General features: G+C 41.7%; 1 protein-coding gene and 1 long non-coding RNA gene across 2 annotated transcripts in view; one reads left to right on the top strand and one right to left on the bottom strand.

Annotated features, from left to right (window-relative positions):
- The window catches only part of BAHD1 (bromo adjacent homology domain containing 1), a 63,419-nt gene that overhangs the window by 37,823 nt on the left and 4,635 nt on the right, over positions 1–20,961 (bottom strand). The window lies entirely within an intron of this gene.
- Positions 19,096–20,961, top strand: part of LOC310766617 — a 246,290-nt gene continuing 244,424 nt past the window's right edge. The window contains exon 1 of the long non-coding RNA XR_014550283.1: positions 19,096–19,124. This is a non-coding gene — a long non-coding RNA (uncharacterized lncRNA). The remainder of the gene's footprint in view (positions 19,125–20,961) is intronic.

The following is a 20,961-nucleotide window of genomic DNA, read 5'->3' on the forward strand; positions in this document are numbered from 1 at the left end:
TAAACCAGCAGTATTCACACTGTGTTCCAGAGAACTGTGAGACTTCTCAAGAGAAAAATGTGAAGACTGCTGTACACACATTACATACAGGCTGAATTGCAGGACGTTAAACCGTATGACCCAGTGGTTCCTTTTAACCATTTGTAATTCTACAGAAGCTTAATCATATCCAAGACCAAAATATATGGTCGCTGTGAGATATAACACTTAATGAAAAAGGAAGATTCTCACGTGTTATTATAGCGTCTACAATTGTGTACACCTCGAAATATGACATTTGTGACATGTTTGTATTCGTGGTGGGCCGTCCCCAACGTTTTACTAGCACAAAAGACTTGCACTAGAAGGAACGAACTTTCCTCTCCTTTCCAGCTCCCATCCTGTGTACCCACTGAAGAAGATGTGGGGGGCTGCAGGGGAAGGAGAGGAAATGAAACGACTTTGGATGAAACCCTGTACAATGGAACTCGGGTTATGTACTGTCCTCCTTACGAACGCTTCGGGTAACGAGCTCCGCTAACCCAGAAGTAGATGCTCCTGGTAGCGAACTTTGCCCTGGGATGTGAGCGGAAGTCGTGCGCCAGTGGCCCCATTAGCGAAAGCGCGCCTCAGGTTAAGAACGGTTTCAGGTTAAGAACGGGCCTCCAGAACGAATTAAGTTCGTAGCCAGAGGTACCACTGTAATAGGCCTGTTTTTAAGCGTGGTTACTGGAAGCAAATCCTATTGTGTTCAGTGGGGCTTAGAATCATAGAATCATAGAGTCATAGAGTTGGAAGAGACCACAAGGGCCATCGAGTCCAACCCCCTGCCAAGCAGGAAACACCATCAGAGCACTCCTGACATATGGTTGTCAAGCCTCTGCTTAAAGACCATAGAATCATAGCTTATTCTCTGGAATAGGATTCCAACATTACATAACTTACTGGCAAGACCAATAAACTAAAATAATATCCCCAATTAACTGGATATGCAACTTTTTTCTCAAACAGCAGCTTTTTAAAAAAAGGGAGGGGGGATAACAGGTGCCTAGAGAAGATTTTGTCCTTTTCTCACACACCGAGGTAGGAATGCCTCCAATTCATGCATGTACCACAACATCTAAGAATGAAGAAAGAACAACTTTTTCTTCAGGCTTTTGCATTCATTCACATACAAATATATGAAGATTTGAAATGATTACTGAAACTTGTCCTTCCTAGATTAAGAGATTTTTAAAATGAATAAATCAGGCACAGTGATAATACCTTGCAAGGCTGTTGTTAAGGATTGCAGAAAACGAAGGTGAAGAGTGCTGAACATTTTAGAAGTGCTACTTAAATGCTAATCATTCAAATTATAGGTTATATATTAACCCCACCATATGGGAATCCCTTGCAGATTATCTCAGTGCCTCATGAAAGACAGTCAGGTCGTGTATCCGCAGCAGTGACCAGAGGAGGAATGACTGCTGGGAGGAATCACAAAGAGAAGCGCTATGGTGCACAACTAGATGCCTTTATCTGCCCCAACTGCAACAAAACATGTCTCTCCTATATCAGTCTCTACAGCCACAACAGGCACTGTAACTCTCCAACTGTTTGACTTTACCCCCAAAGGTACACTCTTCCACTGTCTCCCAAGACAGATGGATGCCAGCAATAATCCTAGGTACAAAATTACGAACAGCTCTGAGAAAGGAGTGAGTTTTTGCTTTGCTTCTCTTTGGATTCCACTCCTTCCATCTAACTATCTGAAATGCCATATTGCCAGCTGCAATCTGAAAAACGTAACAAACTCAACAGATTCTACTTGGGTAGAACTGCAGTGGGCTATGAACAAGTGCCATGAACACTTTAAGACTGATCCTACCTATACAAACTTCTGGTATTTCCAACTCTCTCGCTGCTGCAGAGCAGGGAAATAGAGAACCTTAAAGTTTAAATAAATGAGAACATGTGGATTCCATCCCACCTGTCACTGAAATTAGAAACACAAAGCAAAGGGAAGTTTCTTTTAATCAATCATCTCCCATGGGACTTTCTTTGGACTTTATGGTTACTTCACAGCACCCAATACAAATTTAGCTGATGAATACTATGTGAATGTTCACATAGTCCTGTTTTATTTCCCCTCTTTCCTCCATTTGTTTCCCTAAATCCAGCAAGTTCTGCATTTTGGAATGAATCAAAAGTAGTGTGGTGCTATTTATGGAATACACTGAAGGGTGTACCTGCAGGTATTGCGAACATCAAGGCTGCAATCCTGTCCACAGTTCACTTGCTTAAAACTAACTGGAACCAGCAGCTTTTAAGACACCCAACTGCATGCAGAATCACAGAACTCTGAAGGAACCCCAGCTTTCTGATTATATTGCTCTGGGGATGATTTTCTACATCCCAATCACATTTTCAAACTCTGCATTCTTACCCTTGCAGTCAAGGCTTGCCACTGAAAGACTAGGCATTAGGGACGTCATCCTACCAAAGAAATACATGACCCAAGCAAGACCCATCTCTCAAAACCACCAGCAAATCCCCCATGAGCAGGTGTACTATGGTGAACCACTGGGGACAACTTACGAAGGGAATCGTGTTGATTGTTCCCGCACTAGAAATACAACTAGCATGACTGCAGCGCAACATTATTCTCTCTATTCCGCCAGGCTTACGCAGGCAACTGAGAAAACATCTTTCCACAATAGTCAGCTGATTTCCGGTCTTAAAAGTTTTATTGCATGGTTTTATGGTTTTATGTTTAACATTTCTATTAAAAAATAAATGAAATAGACATTATCAAGAGGTCCTGTTTCTACTCCTCATGGAAAGTCTTTCCTCAGTTTCTGGCGAAGACAACAAGAGTCTCAGCTTCCGCCCTGGAAGTGGGGACAGAGTGGGGATGGTTTCCATAGTTGTGATCTTTGTCGGCTCAATGTAGGGAACCCAACTTTGAGAAACACTGGTTTAGGGAGTGGAAGTATCCTTGCCCGTTTCTCTACCTGCAACCTAGAGAGAAAGGTTGTAGATGACTTGGAACACTTCTGCCAGCCAGCATCAAATCAACTCCCTGCCCTTCTCCTCCAGATCCAAAAACTTTGGCGTGGAGAAGGTACAGTGGTACCTCGGGTTACATATGCTTCAGGTTACATACGCTTCAGGTTACAGACTCCGCTAACCCAGAAATAGTGCTTCAGGTTAAGTACTTTGCTTCAGGATGAGAACAGAAATTGTGCTCCGGCGGTGTGGCAGCAGCGGGAGGCCCCATTAGCTAAAGTGGTGCTTCAGGTTAAGAACAGTTTCAGGTTAAGAACGGACCTCCAGAACGAATTAAGTACTTAACCCGAGGCACCACTGAATCTTGAAATTGTCTCCAGACTCCTGTGCATGCACAGCAGTAGACCACAGGTTTTCTACATATGAAAGTCACAAGCAAAGTTTAGCACTCTCGAGCTGATTCAGTGGTATGGGTTTGCCACCCAACGACAGTGATTGAATGACACAGTGGCCTAAAAGTTACTAAAATCAAAACTGGAAAATGCCATTTTAAAATGAATCCCTACTATACTATGCTCCAAAACTAAAGTTTTGTCCATCGTGTCTCTTATTCAAGCACACATATGTTTTTGGCCAGGTAAGGCCAGGTTATGAGAACCTCAAGTTATTAAACACCTCCATCAGAACAGACAGTTTCTACCAGCCACTTTCCTGTAAAAGTTAATTGCTTGGCAATTAAATATTTCATTACTAAGCAATTAGCACTTAAAAGGTTTAAGTGCCGCACTCAGCTGCATTCCAGAACTGCACAGGAGGCAGGGAAAGCACCAATCCAGGCAAGGAGGGCACCGATCCAGCAATCCAGGTGGCACAGAGGAGACCAGGTATGACACAAAAGCATGTGTCAAATGCCATATTCCTGAGAGAAGACTCAATGAGGGATGAGCTTATCATCTGACAGTTGGGCTTGCATATTACAAAAGCTATAAACTGGTGTACAGACAGCGAGGATGCAAGCAAGGAATGGATATTAGTAAAAGAAACTGCAGAACCCTCTGAGAAATTTTACTAGTCAAATGTTTTGCTTTGGGTGAAATTCCTTGTGCTCTTGTGTTAACAGGAAGCACACACACATACAAATGCATCTCAAACCTTTACCCTAGGAAGGAGCTGGCAGCAACAGGATTCTAGAATTGCAAAGTTGGAAGGGACCTCAAGGGTCATCTAGTCCAACCCCCTGCAATGCAGGAATGACAGCTGAAGCATCCCCAACAGATAGCCATCTAGCTTCTGCTTAAAACTTCCAAAGAAGGTATTCCAATGCACAGTGGTACCTCAGGTTAAGAACTTAATTCATTCTGGAGGTCCGTTCTTAACCTGAAACTGTTCTTAACCTGAGGTACCACTTTAGCTAATGGGGCCCCGCGCTGCTGCCACACAATTTCTGTTCTCATTCTGAAGCAAAGTTCTAAACCCAAGGTACTATTTCTGAGCTAGTGTAGTCTGTAACCTGAAGCATCTGTAACATGAAGTGTCTGTAACCTGAGGTACCACTGTATTCTGTTCCTCAGCTCTTACCCTCAAGAAAGTTCCTCGTAACGTTTCTGTTATAAATATAGAAAAAGGCAGAATAAAAGGTGGAACATAGAAAAAGGCTTTATTTCTGTGCAGACTATTTGCCCATCTAGTGCAGAGATGGAGAATCTGTGGTCTTCCTGATGTTGTTGGAACAACAAGTCCCATCAGCCAAGATGGTCAATGGCGACAAAGGAGGGTCAAAGGTTCCCTTTATCAAGCCCATTATTCTGTACTCTGAGGAGGAATGGCAGAGGTATTTCCTAGAACCTGTTGCCTAATTCCCCCATCCTCCCTTTTATAAAAAGCTGCAGATACCAAAGACTGAACCAGGGAACAGAGCATGTCCTCAACCAGGTATGGTTGAGGAATGGTCCCTACCTTAAGTATGGTTGAGGTTAGACAACCTCTGAAAATGCATATAACATACAAGATTCCCTAAGTAATGAGTCAGTGTTGACAGGAGGAAAAGAGAATGCTGAAGCAGGAATAAATGGCCCTTGGGAACAGCATCACCATACTAAGGAATGAGATGGACTTAGGAAAGACGCAAAGTAGGCTTGCTGTTGGGCCAAGGAGGCAATAGTTGGCTTTGCAGGGCACAACCTTAGCCAAAGATCCTACACAGAATGAGAAGATCGGTTTACGGGGGGGGGGGGGGGTAAAAAAGAAAAAGAAAAGACAAAAGACATGCAATTTACAGGAAGAAGAGAACAAAAGCAAAATCCCACTAAGTGTCATGCAGAGTTCAATCTTGTCAAGTACACAAAAATGCAAACGATTTCAGTTTATATAAAATACTCTTTAACACACAACACAGAAATACTGGGCTGATTACGTAGTAAGAGGAAGGAAGGAAGGAGGAGCTTTGCATTCAACTCAGATACTTCCTTTCTCTACACTCAGTGTAACAGCCCTTTCTTTCACAGCATCGCATCTGTAATGTCCACCCAACAAATCTGTTCCAAGCCTTACTGTGTTTACACGACTTACTAGCTAAATTCAATTTTTTATGTACTTAGTAAACAAAGTAACAAAAGCTTTACTGCTACTAGTAAAAAGTAGCTAAGGATGACAATGGTGTTATACCATGGGTAGGCAACCTAAGGCCCGGGGGCTGGATCCGGCCCAATCGCCTTCTAAATCCGGCCCTTGGGCGGTCCAAGAATCGTGTTTTTACATGAGTAGAATGTGTCCTTTTATTTAAAATGCGTCTCTGGGTTATTTGTGGGGCATAGGAATTCATTCATTTTATTTATTTTTTCAAAATATAGTCCGACCCCCCACAAGGTCTGAGGGACAGTGGACTGGCCCCCTGCTGAAAAAGTTTGCTGACCCCTGTGTTATACTATGCAATCTGTATTAGAAAAAGTCAAATGGAAACCACCACTAGCAACAAGATACTCAGGATTATTTTTCCTTTTGGGAGAAAATGCAACTTAACAAACGAAACCTCCACTGTTGGTCTCAGGAGTACAATTTAAACAGACTTAACCCAGGATTATTAGACAGGTATAAAAGAAACACACAACCCTTTGATGACAAGCACAAATAATATGATTCATCAATTTCCAAGTGACAGGGGTGGGTATGGTGCTTTCAAATTCCTAGGAACAGCCATACACACAATTTCTATGAGGCTTTCCTTCCAAGTTAAAACTTAAAACAAAGACAATTTTACGAGTTCTTTGTAAAAAAAAAATGTCAAAGGATGTGCTATAATGTGCTTAATTGTGTGCTGTATAGAAACAGTTTGGCTTTTGAATCCTGTTGTTCCATGTTAAAACAAAACCCAGCCATAAATTCAGGCCATCAGAACTTTATAGCAACTACTGTACTACAAAACCTTTGCCTATCTAAGTAACTAATAGTACACAAGTAGTACATCATCTGATGTTCTTCTGAACCTTGTGGGGGGTCCTACACAATGCCTCCCCTTTCCCCTTTCAGTCTGTTTCTGGAGGGTATCAACATGGTTTCTCTAAGGAAAGGTTCTGCCTTACTACTCTTTTCAAATACTCTGATACATATCAACAGAAACAATGTAGACGTTATGTATTTCTGTTTCTGTAATGGTTTGGATAATATTTCCTGACAAAAGTTGTGGGATAGGATGTGTCCTTCTATGGATTAGAAGACAGATTTTATATATATATATATAAAAACACACCTAAATACTTGGAGTAAGGGGTCAGCAATGTTGTACCCAAGCCTGCAGATAACATCCGTTATTCAGAACGATGAAAACCTGTTCAATGGCAAACAGCTCCCCAAAGAATATTTCCAGGGTGAGCAGGCAGTAAAATGGTGAACGTGATTCAAAGTATTTGATTGGCAAAAGATTTGAGGCAGATAAAAGAAAGTTCCTCTTCACAAAGTAGTTCTTCGAAACAAAACATAATTAATAAGGAATCGTATCCAACAAAGTTGTCCCCTTAGCACACCTCTGACTCTTTTGTTATCCAAAAGTTTAGCCACCTCCCAAAGTTCCAATGCCAAAGGAAGATAAGGCGATTATAGCTGAATTAATTCTTTGCATCTGTCTTCACAGGGAAAGATAAATGGAAGATTCCTGTGCCTGAACTAACTTTTGCAGGAAGGGTGTCTGAGGAACTGAGGCAAACAGTGGTGTTGAGAGATGAAGTTCTAGGCAGAATAGACAAAATTAAAACTGACAAATTGCCAGTTCCAGATGGTATCCACCGGAGAGTTCTCAAGGAACCTCTCAAAGGGGAAATTGCTGGATCTTCTAACAAAAAGATGTAATTTGTCGCTAAGATCAGCCTCTATATCTCAGGACTGGAAAGTGCCCAATGCAACACCAATTTTCAAAAAAGGATCAGGGATGGGGAGAGGGAGGTTAATGGAAATTGCAGGTCAGTTAGCTCAACATCTTTTTCGGGAAACCTGGTGAAAAGTATTGTTAAAGATAAAATAGCCAACCACACAGAAGAACAAGCCTTGCTGAAACAGATCCAGTATTGCTTCTTGAAGGGCAAGTACCGTCTCACAAACCGGTTTGAGTTCTCTGAGAGTTTCAGTAAGCATACCAGAGGTGTTCCAGGTCACATAGGAACTAGTTAAACAACAGGAAGCAGGAAGCATGAATAAATAGTTCTCCCAATGGAGGGATGTAGAAAATGGGGTGCTGACCCACCAAGGATCAGTACTGGGACCTGTGCTTTTTAACTTGTTCCTAAATGATCCACGGTTGGGTTGAGCAGTGAGGTGGCCACATCTGCTGATGGTACAAAACTGTTCAGGGTCATCAAAACAAAAAGGGACTGCACAGAGCTCCAAAATGACTTCTCCAAACCGACTGAATGGGTGGCAAAAAAACGGCAAAAGCAATTGTATGTAAACAAGTGTAAAGTGATAAAATGTAGGGGCAAAATATATTTATTTCACATAAACACAAAGTGACACATTTTTTTCCATGTGTAGGAATGCTGTGTGGGAATCCCCACCTTAGTCATAAGCTCCCATACATAGTGGAATGATTTCTAGCATACAGGAAATGAGTGCAGCAGAGCCAATTCATGCACTACATTTTTAGGGGCATATCTGAAACATCCCTAGTTATGCATCTAAAAATGTGAAGTACAGTGGTACCTCGGGTTACAGATGCTTCAGGTTACAGACTCCGCTAACCCAGAAATAGTACCTCGGGTTAAGAACTTTGCTTCAGGATGAGAACAGAAATCGTGCTCCAGCAGCGCGGCAGTAGCGGGAGGCCCCATTAGCTAAAGTGGTACCTCATGTTAAGAACATTTTCAGATTAAGAACGAACCTCCAGAATGAATTAAGTTCTTAACCTGAGGTACCACTGTATGAATTTACAAAAAAAAAAACCTGTCAAACTAGTAGTTACTATTATTATTAGTTATTTATCTATATGCTGCTTAATTTTTTAAAAAAAGTTTTCAAAGAGCTGTGAATATGCTTCCCAGCTGTGTTGGCTGCAAAACCTGGGCTAGCATATAATTTGCTAAATAGCCAGTGTAACAAACACAAAGGCCCAAACTCCCTGCTTCTCTTCAGAACCCTTTTCTGCCCACAGACATCTTCTGTTCATAAAATGCACACACAGTGTTTGCATCATCCTACATATCGGAAGAAAAACATCACAAACTCAACAAGGTGCTAAGTATTGCCACTTCTCTTTCTCTCTCTCTCTCTCTCTCTCTCTCTCTCTCTCTCTCTGTGTGTGTGTGTGTGTGTGTGAGAGAGAGAGAGAGAGAGAGAGAGAGAGAGAGAGAAAACGAGAACCCCAGATAATCAAAATCCTCACTGACTGGATTCTTATTCCTTCTCCAAAATCACATGGGAGTCATGCCATTAAAATATTGTGGTTTTGGAGTTTGCCTTTATTATGGATGACCTTGCAGAGCTTTGTTTGTCCCCTTTCACCACTGAACCCAGGCTCAGCCTGTAGAAGGATACTCTGCTATGTACCTCAGAACAGCTGCTATAAGATTTCTATTGAACAAGTGCCACACTGTCATTCTCCCCCCTTTTAAAAGCAATGCTTTGCTTCTTTATGTCCTTTGGTCCTAATATTAATATATCCCCATTAGGGCTGGGCAATATCAGCTTTTCAACATCGTGATACATCACCAGCGAAACACTGTGCAATATACCACGATGTTGAAAAATCAAGCTGCATTGGCTTCAGACCGGGTGAAATTGCCACAGCTCTAACTGCCAGAGCTGAGACAGTTTCACCCCAGCGCCTAGTGGGCTGGGACAAGGCAGCTTGTTTGTACGGCTCAGCTGGCAGAGCCATCCCTGGTGCTCCCCCCGCTTGCGCAGAAGTCAGCGCCAGGCTGGGGGATCCTTTAACTGCTCGGCTGAGGGGAGCGGCAACCGCACACTCCTCAGCCGAGCAGTTAAAAGATGCAGAGGGAGGAACAAGCTGTATCAGCACCTTGCCAGCGTAGCTTTTTTTCTCCCTCTGCACAGTATGAGGGCAGAGTGGGATGGCGGTTTCACCAGTGATATATCACTGAGTGAAGCCAACATTGTGGTTTGCTCCTCATACCGGTCCTGGGCGATGTATTGATACATCACCTAGGCCTAATCCTAATTGGAGCTCTTGAAAGTGCCTGGTCAATTGAACTTAGGATCCACCCAACCACTCAGCTACAGTGTATACATGCAAGGAGAGGTATCTGGAAATCACAGAAGAATCACAGCCTAGCTGACCGTGATCACTGGACTGAGAAAAACATGCACACAGGGACCTTGGAACCATTACTATTAGCTACCAATTCTTGTGGATAGCTGAACTTCTGCACACAAACTCAGTAAACACTGAAAATATTCATTTGGTCACAAATAACTTAGTATCATCCACTACCAAACACAGATTATTAATCCTAGTAGGCATGTAAACCAGCTAAATGTTAGACCAAAAGTTGCATTAACAGCATCATTTATAAATTCACTTTTCTGGATGCCTTTCCGATCTACAGGACACAGATGAAACGCAAGGTGTTCTGGCTAAGATTGTCCATTCGAATAGTTCTGTGTAATTCAAAAGCTGACTGCATCATATCAACGCGTTTGTATTTATAAGATGCACATGCTACTTTCGCAAAAAACTATGCTAAACTATGCAGTTTCCATCAAACACTGAAAAGGTATTACCTGAACAGAATACATGAGCAGAAACCAAAGAATATGAACAAGAATGTTCAAGAATAATAAAAAAAAAATTTTTTTTTAAAAAAACACCCTCTTATCACCAGCACACACACACAAAATTTGGCCACACCACTGATATGCAGCGAAAATCTGCTTAACAGCTTTTGTTTCCCAAAGGCACATTTCTCAAGCCATGCATTTTATAGACGCAGTCCTTCCCACTGCAAGCGCCAGTCTACCAAGCAGCGATCCCTTTTTAAGCCTCCTCACGCTTTCATAAGCACCTCCTGCGTCTGCCCCTAGACCTCCTGGAACATACCCATCCCAGCAAGAGAAAGAAACCTTTGCCTTTATCACTAATTGTATCCTCACAGTAGGAAAGATCAGATAAATCCCAAGACAGGCACTTCTATCCGGATTGCACACAGGCCAAGCAGCCACATACAGTAAAAGACACACATCTTATGTAGTTAAACCTCCCAAGCGTGAGGGGGAAAGTGGAATCATTACTTCCATGACCTCCATGGAGCAGCTATGATTCCGTGGCCTCTAGTAGTCTTCCTTTTCGCTGATCAAAGGTACGTCTCACACTCCACCATTTGACGGAAGAAAATAGATGCTCTTCTCTCCCGTCAAGTAAACAAGTAAATTAATGGCACTGAGAAAGCAACTTCAAAGGTGTTTTGAGTTAAAAACACTTCACAAACTTTACAATTTCTATCTCGTAGAGAGCACATTTTCACACCCTTTATTGGAAGTGTGTATTGGTTTTTATCATCACAACAAAAACATTTCATTTGTGGAATATGAAATTTTGGAAGTACACTACAGTCTGTAGAAGCCAAATAGTGAAGTTCAGCAGAATATTGCACCTGCCAAGTAAGGTATAGGTGGCAAGCCACAATTCAAAGCAGAATACAAGGTTATCACATGGTGGTTACAGCACTAGTCCTGTACCTATTCTACAGATACGATTGAAGAGCAACCTGCAGCTGCAGCCCACTCCTATGGATAGACTCAAGAGCAGTGTTTCCCAAACTTAGGTCTCCAAGCAGTTTTTGGAGTGCAGTTCCCATCATCCCTGACCGCTGGTCCTGCTAACTAGGGATGATGGGAATTGTAGTCCAACAATAGCTGGAGACACAAGTTTGTGAAACACTGCTCAAGAGAGCTGTCATGCAGAAGGTGGGTCAGACTTGTTCTTGGCTGCTCCACAAGGCAGGACTAGAACCAACCGGTAAAAATTGCAGGGAAACAGATTTTAATTATACAATAAGGGAAAACTTCCTAACCCTAAGAGCTTTGAGCTCTGGGAGGTGGTGGGCTCCCCTTCACTGAAGGCATTTAAGCAGAGGCTCCATGGTCATCTATTAGGGAGGCTATAGTTGCACCCTGCATGTAGATTTCACACTGAGCAGGGGGTTGAGCTAGTCTGCCACTACAGTCCCTTCCTGATCTATGATTCTAAGTCCCACAATGGGATATTACTCCAAGTGTGCACAAGACAGAGGGTGGTACCAAACAAAGTTGTCCTGTTTGTGCCAGGGCTTCTGCTTGAGCAACAAAACTTCACCTTTCCTTTCCCCTCCCTGTGCGTCCCCCGCATTCCGCTCGGGAGGGTTGAGGGAACCACGTAAACAGATTTGGGGGCTGCATGAAGTTCAGTTTTGTAGGATACAATCCTTGAAGTCATAGATGAAGTTCTTCCTCATTTCTATCCCTGCAGAGAAGACTAGTTTCGTTTTTAAGATGGCAATCTTCACTAGGCCAAGCCAGGGAGGCAAGACCTATTTCTATCCCATGGCCTCCTTTCACCCTAATCCCCAAAACCAGAAACACCTTCTTTAGCATTGCCAACAATACCTGTTCTCCATGTATGGATGATTAGGAAAACAACACTTTCTACTCTCTATAGGTTAGCCAACAACAGCACCAATTCAAGTTTTATTATCATTTATATCCTGCCCCTCCTCTCTCAAAGGAGCCCAGGTCACATTCCAGAAGCAAAATAATGTCTATTAAGGCTTCAAGTACTCAACCATGTTTTGGTGGTTGTAGCACAGTTGTGGTATACCACGGGTGTTATTAGGTCTTTGCTGGTTGTGCTTACATTGCTGGGCACTACTGACACAGCAGCAATTTTTCATGACCAAAAGCCACTCTCATTCTACAGAAGCTTATTCCAGTATTTACAGCCTAATCATCAAAAAGAATTACTACCCACGGGTACAGAAGTACCATGAAGGTGTATACAAGGGAGAGAGAAATCCCTTGTGCTTGGTTCTTTGCTGTTCTGGTACCAATCGTTGTTCAGCTTCTTAAGTTTGATGTTGAATGATCCACCATGAAAATGTTTCATGAAAGCTTGCTATGAGCTGCAATAGTGCAGGAAATTAGTGAGAAAATAAAATTACAAAATTGCACCTCTGGCTACCAGAGACGTCTCTCAGACCCAAACCCTCTCTTCCCAAATAATCTTTGCTACATATGCTAAACAGTTATTACCAAGGATCATGCTATTTTTGCAAAAATTACTTAGGCCATCACCTGAGGTCACCTTCAAATGCAAACACCACATCTTGGCCAGCATTACCCAGCATGAAGGACTGGGTGGTGTTGGTGTCCCAAAATACAAGCTCTTAAGAGGCAGAAGGCAGGAGCTGCAAGGATGGTTTTGTCATGCAAGTAGAGAGAACCAGCTTTCTGTGCTGCATACTTCATTTGGTCCTTTGCAGTCCATACTGTTCTAGTCGCTACTTTAATAACAAACGTTATTAAATATATATATGAAAAATACAAACCGAAAACAGTAACCATAATCAAGCTCCCACTTTGTCCAACACAAACACAGAGTATGAGAATTAACCTTATTCTTATTAAGATTTATATACCACCCTTCATCAAAAGACAGTTCAGGACAGTTCACAAGATTAAAAACACGAGATAAAAGCACAAATCAATAGCTAAAACAGAAACAAGAAAACAGGATGGTATAACCAGTGCTTTTTCTCCCCCCCTAGAAAAATAGGTGTCGGTGCTCACCATTAAATTATTATAGTGTCACACTTTTAAACAACTGCGTGCCCTTGAGTACCCCCCTTTAAAAAAGCATGGGGTATAACCAAAAGGCCTTTGTGACTTCAAAACATTATAGTCATAAGGAAAGTCAATCAGTTCTATATTTCCGGTCATAGAATAATAGAATCATAGAATTGTAGAGTTGGAAGGAGCACAAGGATCATCTAGTCCAGCAGTTCTCAACCTGTGGGTCCCCAGATGTTGCTGGACTACAACTCCCATCATCCCTGAGCTCTTGCCTTGCTAGCTAGGGGTGATGGGAGTTGTAGTCCAACAACATCTGGGGACCCACAGGTTGAGAAAGGCTGATCTAGTCCAACCCCCTGCCAAGGCAGAAATCTCAGTTAAAGCATCCATGACAAATGCTCATTCAACCTCTGCTTAAACACCTCCAGACCTTTGATAAATGAAAGACAACATATTTTCTGAAGAGTGTAGCATTTAGTAGTATTTTAAGACTTTCTGATAAAATGCTTTCCATGACAGATTCATTGACATCCAATGAAGCTAAATGTTGGAAGATTTAGGACAGATAAAAGAAAGCGCTTTTTCATGCGGTGCATAGTCAAACTATGACGCTCGCTCCCCTAGGAGGTAATTATGGCTTTAAAAGAGGATTAGACAAATTCACGGAGGAGAGGGCTATCAATGGCCACTAGCCATGATGCCTAGAAACTACTTCCACTGTTGGAGTTAGCAATGTTTCTGAATACCGGTTGCTGGAAATCGCAGGAGGTCAGAGAGTGCCCTTGAGCTTGTGTTCTGCTCCCTGGTTTCTCACAGGCATCTGGTTGGCCACTGTGAGAAAAGGATGCTGGACTAAGACGGGCCACTGGTCTGGTCCAGCAGGCTATTCTTATATTATCATCAGCGTCCAGATCACAACTGACATATGTGAACGTATGCACCAAGTACAGGATGTGGACTCAGAAATCACATACACACAGAGAGAGCTTTGGTATTGTATGAATATGCCAAATTGACTAACAAATAGGCCTGGACATTGTTTGGGGGACTTGTTCTGGGGGAAACAGCCCCAAAGTTAGCCTTTGGTCAGTTTTAGAAATCTCAAACAATGATAATGACGACAGCCCTGTTCTAACTTGCTGTAATGATGATGATGCAGCAGGCTGTACAGAAACATCCAGGTTTACTGTACATTCGCGTGCTGCCCTAATAGAGGGAACAGGAAAGTTCTTCACCTGATGTTAACATTTCCAGGACAGATGACGCCGAACAAAAATGCAGAAAAGCAATGGAGAATATTGCTTGACTAGCAGTGCAGACTAAACGACTTTAACCACTGTGATGAAAATAGCCGTTTTTTATGTACTTACGTTTTCTCTAACTACTGTAGAATTGTCGCATGGTGGGAGTTATAATAAATGAACCCCTGACCCATGAAAAGATTACACACACTGTCTCGATCTCCCCTAGGAAAGCTGGAAGCGTCACATTTTGCATGGATGCCGCCAGCTGCAGATTCCAATGCCTGCTCTTCTTGTTTTCTTAGAGCTTAAAAGCCTCCCTCCCTAACTGCTTGCTTTATACCAACGAGTCCAGGTGTTAAGTAGTTTCTTCAACCCATCAATGCTATATCAAACCGTTTCTTGCACATTCCTGCCACTATTTAGCAACATTTATGTCTCTTTATGGTTGCCGAAGTCTCCCCAAACAATTCAGTAGGGAATCCAGGATTTTGGCTTACCCACCCAGCTTCACATAGACAATTCTTGTTTCAATGGAGCTTCAACCTTTACCCCAAACGTTCATATCTGCATGCATTTTTTGCATGAAAAATACTTTTAACTAAGCTAGAGTGAAGATGCATACAGCATAAGTACATCTTAGTGTCTGTACTGCTAGCAATCATGTAAAGTTTGCTTTATTTACCTTTCAGGAATCCTTTGGGGATTTAAAATGGTATATATAGCAAACTTAGGAATATTAAAGGTAAAGGTAAAGGGACCCCTGACCATCAGGTCCAGTCGTGACCGACTCTGGGGTTGCGGCGCTCATCTCGCTTTATTGGCCGAGGGAGCCGGCATACAGCTTCCAGGTCATGTGGTCAGCATGACTAAGCCGCTTCTGGCGAACCAGAGCAGCGCATGGAAACGCCGTTTACCTTCCCGCTGCAGCGGTCCTATTTATCTACTTGCACTTTGACGTGCTTTCGAACTGCTAGGTTGGCAGGAGCAGGGACCGAACAACGGGAGCTCACCCCTTGGCAGGGATTCGAACCGCCGACCTTCTGATCGGCAAGTCCTAGGCTCTGTGGTTTAACCACAGCGCCTTAGGTATTTTTTAAAAAAACCAATTTTGCACATTTCATACACATTATGAAATATTATTCACAGTCATAGTTCCAAAATATTAAAAAATATAACTGAATCCATGTGCTACATCCCATTAGTATATTTTTGCCATCAGAAAAGGAATTATTTGTCTTCCTTCCCTACATTTCACTGTCAACCTTAACTATTTTAATTATTTCCCACAAACTCACTAGAGACTTCCAAAGCAGGTGCACTTTCTGTCTTGCTATCTCTATTTTCACTGCCATTATATTGGAACCACTTTAGCATCCTTTTCGCTAATACTCAGACATCTAACATATCCAAGTAAAATCATTAATGAATCTACGCATAAGGAATATCAGAAGCATTGAGTATGCTTGTATCCTGAATTTTCAACCCACCCATGTTTACAGTCTGCTCCTACTAAACCACACTTCCAAATATAGCCTAGAATTTCTTGAATCTTATAGGAATCACATATGTATAGATGCATTACTCCATATAGTGGTTTTCTTTTAGACTATCAGCTATTGATATCTGGAACTATTTTTTAAAAATGTTAATCCATGCATGTTCAGCTGTTGTAATTTTTAGATCTCTTTTCCCAGCCTCTTGTAAACTTTCATTCTCAAGTAGCACCTTAAAAACCGATTAAAGACCAGTTATAAGTATGCACTCTTAACACCTCAGATTTAGCAAACTAGCCAAAAGTATTAATATTCATCACCTGTGGAAGATAAGCAGTTAGCTGGAAAAGTGTACACGCATGTGCATTCCGCATTTTTTAAAAATTCACCTCTGCTAAGATACTAAGTAGAATTAAACACAATCACATTCTTGAAAGTTCAATAGACTGTCATATCTAGAAACTGGCTAGTTTTCCCAACCAATTAAAAAACCTATTGAGATTAATGGATTAACAGCAGTAAGAAAATGGACCCTGTGTTCTAAACAATAATAATGTTACCTGCTACATTAAAAGGTATATGAGGGATTGTGACAGGATAAGAATACCTTAGAACACAAGGATACGCCACTCTTGTTTACTCCAAGTTAAAATAAACGATAACAATACAAAGGTGTGAGAATACATTTTTACATTATGTTCCTCCTTTATAACCAGATATCCATTTTGGACTGATACTGACTGATCCACTAAGTTGAAGGTGGATATTATTTTAAAATGTTCTTGATAAAGTAGATACTTCAGAACAAAAGAGAAATAAGTTTAGCCATTTACTGTTATCCATGATATTCCATATTGATTCTACTGATCCTGATCTCTTTAAATCTTATCAACTAAAGGACTGTGTTTGTTTGAAATTAAATCCTAGAGTTAGAAGTGACTTTAATCCCCAAATATTTTATTGAAGGTTTCTAAGGAATTTGAAAGAAATTATATCTTGCTTTTACAGCTATGTGATATGAAAAGTCATAAATTCCGACTTGGCTGTTAATCCAGGACGAAAACTAAACTCATTCATTAGTGTTGTGGTTTCTTTTTTCCTTCCACGTGCCATATTAATCAATTTTGGGCCTTTAGATAAAAATCCTCCCCTTTCCAATTAGAAAAAGGGTTCCCATTACCCACTGAAACACAACTGGCTCATGGATAACATAAAACTTTGCCCCAATGATATAATGCATTAGTCTGTGCAAAACTGAAGGTGAAGGAATAATTCCAGTGAAAGAATTAAGCACCACTAAATTAAAGAAGTATAACTTTCATCAACTCCACAGACCTATTGTATTTTGCTCCTCTTAACAGTTAAAAAAAATACTGCACTTGAAATCCTCTCAGGCTGGAACTGTCTGGAATTGGATTTAAAATCTCCTGCCCAAAAAATGCCCCTTTTTTCAAGGCTATCAACATAATTAACTCTATACAGCAATCTTCTGAAATCTGCATTAGGTTCGTATCCTGATCCCATGGCAATTTTGCTTCTGTATGCATTTCTTGCTGACTTTTCAAAGTTGCCTATACAATCTCTCACTGCTTTGCCCTTGTTTTGTTGCTACTCTAGCGAATGAATCAGCCAAATGTCCTAGCAGAACACAAGAGCGTCATCAATTTAAAAAATGTGTTGTTGTTGCTGCTGTTGTTTAAGGCAGCTAATACAGGTATATGCAGAAACGTCACAAGTTACCGTAATTTATTTGGGAAATCAAGAGTGAGCAACCTATTGTATCGCAAGGAATTAGCTCAGCACAGGGACTCACTCATAATTTTGTTAGTGCACACACACAACCCACGGTTTCATTACCTCGACCAATCCAAACTTTTGTTACGTAGCACACATTCACTGTGCAGTGCTCCTTACTTTCTCTATTTTGTTCAATACAATTAAATTACAATTATGCACAGGACTATAATGGTGATTTCCAATTAGTTCAATTGATTACTAAAAACTAGAAGTTGTTCCCACAATAGCCTCTTTGCATTATTCCTTCATCTGGGTGTTTACAGCTACTTATGTAGGTTAGTAGGGAGAGGAAAATATGCATTGCACAGAAGCAAAATCCAAATGTGTCATCTCAGTATCCTCTACTTGATGATCAAGGCTGGTGGTGAGTTTTCTTTTTTAATTAACAGATATTAATTAAAATAGTTATGTTACTTGTGGTACCAATTGATAAGGTATAATTGCATGTCTGACTACCAAGGATCACCAACTATTTCAGCTGTTTGTTTTGCATCTAATGATTGCTGGGAGTCGAGCTTCTGTACTGGAATAAGTCTGAACAGTATCTGAAGAAAAAGTATTCCCAGCCTTCTATTTCAATAAAAGTTTCAAATACTGTGCAAGAAGCACCAGCAATTTTTTTTATTTTAAAAAAGGATCACAAGGCTGAGGAAAACAGTCTCTTGTCCCAAGGACTGACTCCTCCATGTATTCATCTCACATCCTCAACACATATTAACGGACCAACTTTTTAACAACCATAGCCTGAAATCAGGGAGGCACAAGGCAAATGCAGGAGGAAAAGGAGGCCAGAGGTGCCTACCAGGTTCAAAGAGTTACTCAGCAGCAACAGCCACTGAATAGTAGTTACTGGAGCACATGGCAGGACAACAGGCCCCGGTTAAAAGACTTACAGTCTATAGTTTGACACAGAGAACACAAGAACAGGCCAATGGCCCATCTAGTCCAGCATCTTGTTTTCACAGAAGCTGATCAGTTGCCTGTGGGAAGTTGCAGTGGAGAGGAAGGGGTAGGAAAGACCCACAGTATAAACAGCCTTCTGCAACACAACTATGGATATACAGTGTTTTTTACTCCATAAGATGCACTTTTTTCTTCCTAAAAAGTAAGGGGAAATGTCTGTGCGTCTTATGGAGTACATGTGTGGTGCCTGGAGCAGATCATGTTTTTTTTTTTTTTTTTGAAAGAGGGAAGTGGGTGTTGAAACAAAGCCGCTAATCACCAAGCGATCGGGGAGGGAGATAAGGGAGCTACAGATAAAGGAGGCTGCCTAGGAGGGGGGAGATTAAAGCCCATGGATGCTCAGGATTTTTGCATTGGGTCACCCCAAATTCACCATCAGATCACATAGCATGTCCATGACTACAGCCTGCACCAAAAACACACCCACACCCACTGTTTCTTGGGGCCACAATGGCGCAAAAACCGTGGTTACAAAGCACGGATCCACATGGATTCTCAGGATTTTTGCATTGGGCTACCCCAAACTCACCGTCAAATCGCATGTCTGTGGCCACAGTATGAACCACAGAAATCATACATCCACTGTTTCGTTCAGAATATTCCCCCCCTCCCGTTTTCCTCCTCTAAAAATTAGGTGCGTCTTATGGTCAGGTGCGTCTTATGGAGCGAAAAATACGGTAACTTAATGTCTCTGTCCCCGTAAGATATTTTTTATTCAAAAGGACAGTATCGAAGAGTTACTGTTCTATAAAAAGCTGTGACGGGCTATAAAGACGTCAACATTCCATTTGTTTGTTTGTTTTGTTAAAGGAGGAGAACAGAAGCCTTCAGAAAATGGCACAGAAACCTTCAAGGATTGGTTCAAGGAGGAGCTGTAAATATTGTGACAGCAGATTCGGTACTGCTACGTGAATGAGGGGGTATCATTAGGAGTGTTTCTTATAAGGGAAACAAATGGGAGAATGGTGGAAAAATGCAAAGCTGTCTATGAAATGTCACACTGCGCCCCACTTTAAAGGGTCACTAATCCCACAAACATTAGGAGGACCCAAATCTAAAGAGTGTCTTAGATTCTCTCACTGTCACCTATATGAAGCTTTGCCTCAACAAAGGGCCTCTTTAAAAGTGCTGTAATAAAGAATGTTGTAGACTGTGTTCATACCGATTAAGGCAGGTTTTCAACAGGAATGTTGGGCTCGGGGTTCTATCTAATGCTTAAGCAAATCCACTCAGAGATCAGAGGATTTCTGGTCCTAAAGGTGCTCCGGTTTTCTCTTTGCTTTGAAAGATCAATGACAGGTGCCTTACTGGGGCAAAGGTCACAAAGAGGAAGCATCCAGAATGAAACTGACAGGTCTTGCTTACAGAGGGAATGCCCACCATTCTGGACCTTGCAGTGATTCTTCTCTTAAAAGAATGAAAATGAATCCTTTGCTTGAATCAATCTGCTAGAAAATTCTGTATTTTTAACAAAGTCTCTCAAAATGGCATTTAACCCGTTTGCAGCATATCAACTGCAGCTCGCTTGATGCAGCATCACAGCTGAGGAGTGTGGACTCGAAAGTCCTTGGTCCTCACAGCCTCAACCCACCCACCCCATTTGCAATAAGGTCATAACAATACAGTGGAACCTCGGGTTACAGATACTTCAGGTTACAGACTCCGCTAACCCAGAAATAGTACCTCAGGTTAAGAACTTTGCTTCAGGATGAGAACAGAAATCGTGCTCTGGCGGTGCGGCAGCAACGGGAGGCCCCATTAGCTAAAGTGGTGCTTCAGGTTAAGAACAGTTTCAGGTTAAGAACGGACCTCCAGAACGAATTAAGTTCTTAACCCAAGGTACCACTGTATTGACCTACCTCGCAGGACAGGAAGTTATAAAAGATTGCAGAAATATGCATTCAAAATTATTTGAATAGGCATTGAAAATGCACGTTATAAATACAGTCGTACCTTGGAAGTCAAACGGAATCCGTTCCGGAAGGCCGTTCAACTTCCAAACTTTCAAAAACCAAATCACGGCTTCTTATTGGCTGCAGGAAGCTCCTGCACCCAATCAGAAGCCGCGGAAGCCCTGTCAAACATTCGGGTTCCAAAAGAACGTTCGCAAACCGGAACAACCACTTCCGGGTTTGCAGCATCAGGGAGCCAAAACGTCTGAGTTCCAGGGCGTTCAGGATCCAAGCTATGACTGTACTAAGTCTTCAAGCCCTGCTCCACAATCCACT

Source organism: Podarcis filfolensis (genome assembly GCF_964270895.1).
Source record: "Podarcis filfolensis genome assembly, chromosome: 1".
NCBI classification, from domain to species: domain Eukaryota; kingdom Metazoa; phylum Chordata; class Lepidosauria; order Squamata; family Lacertidae; genus Podarcis; species Podarcis filfolensis.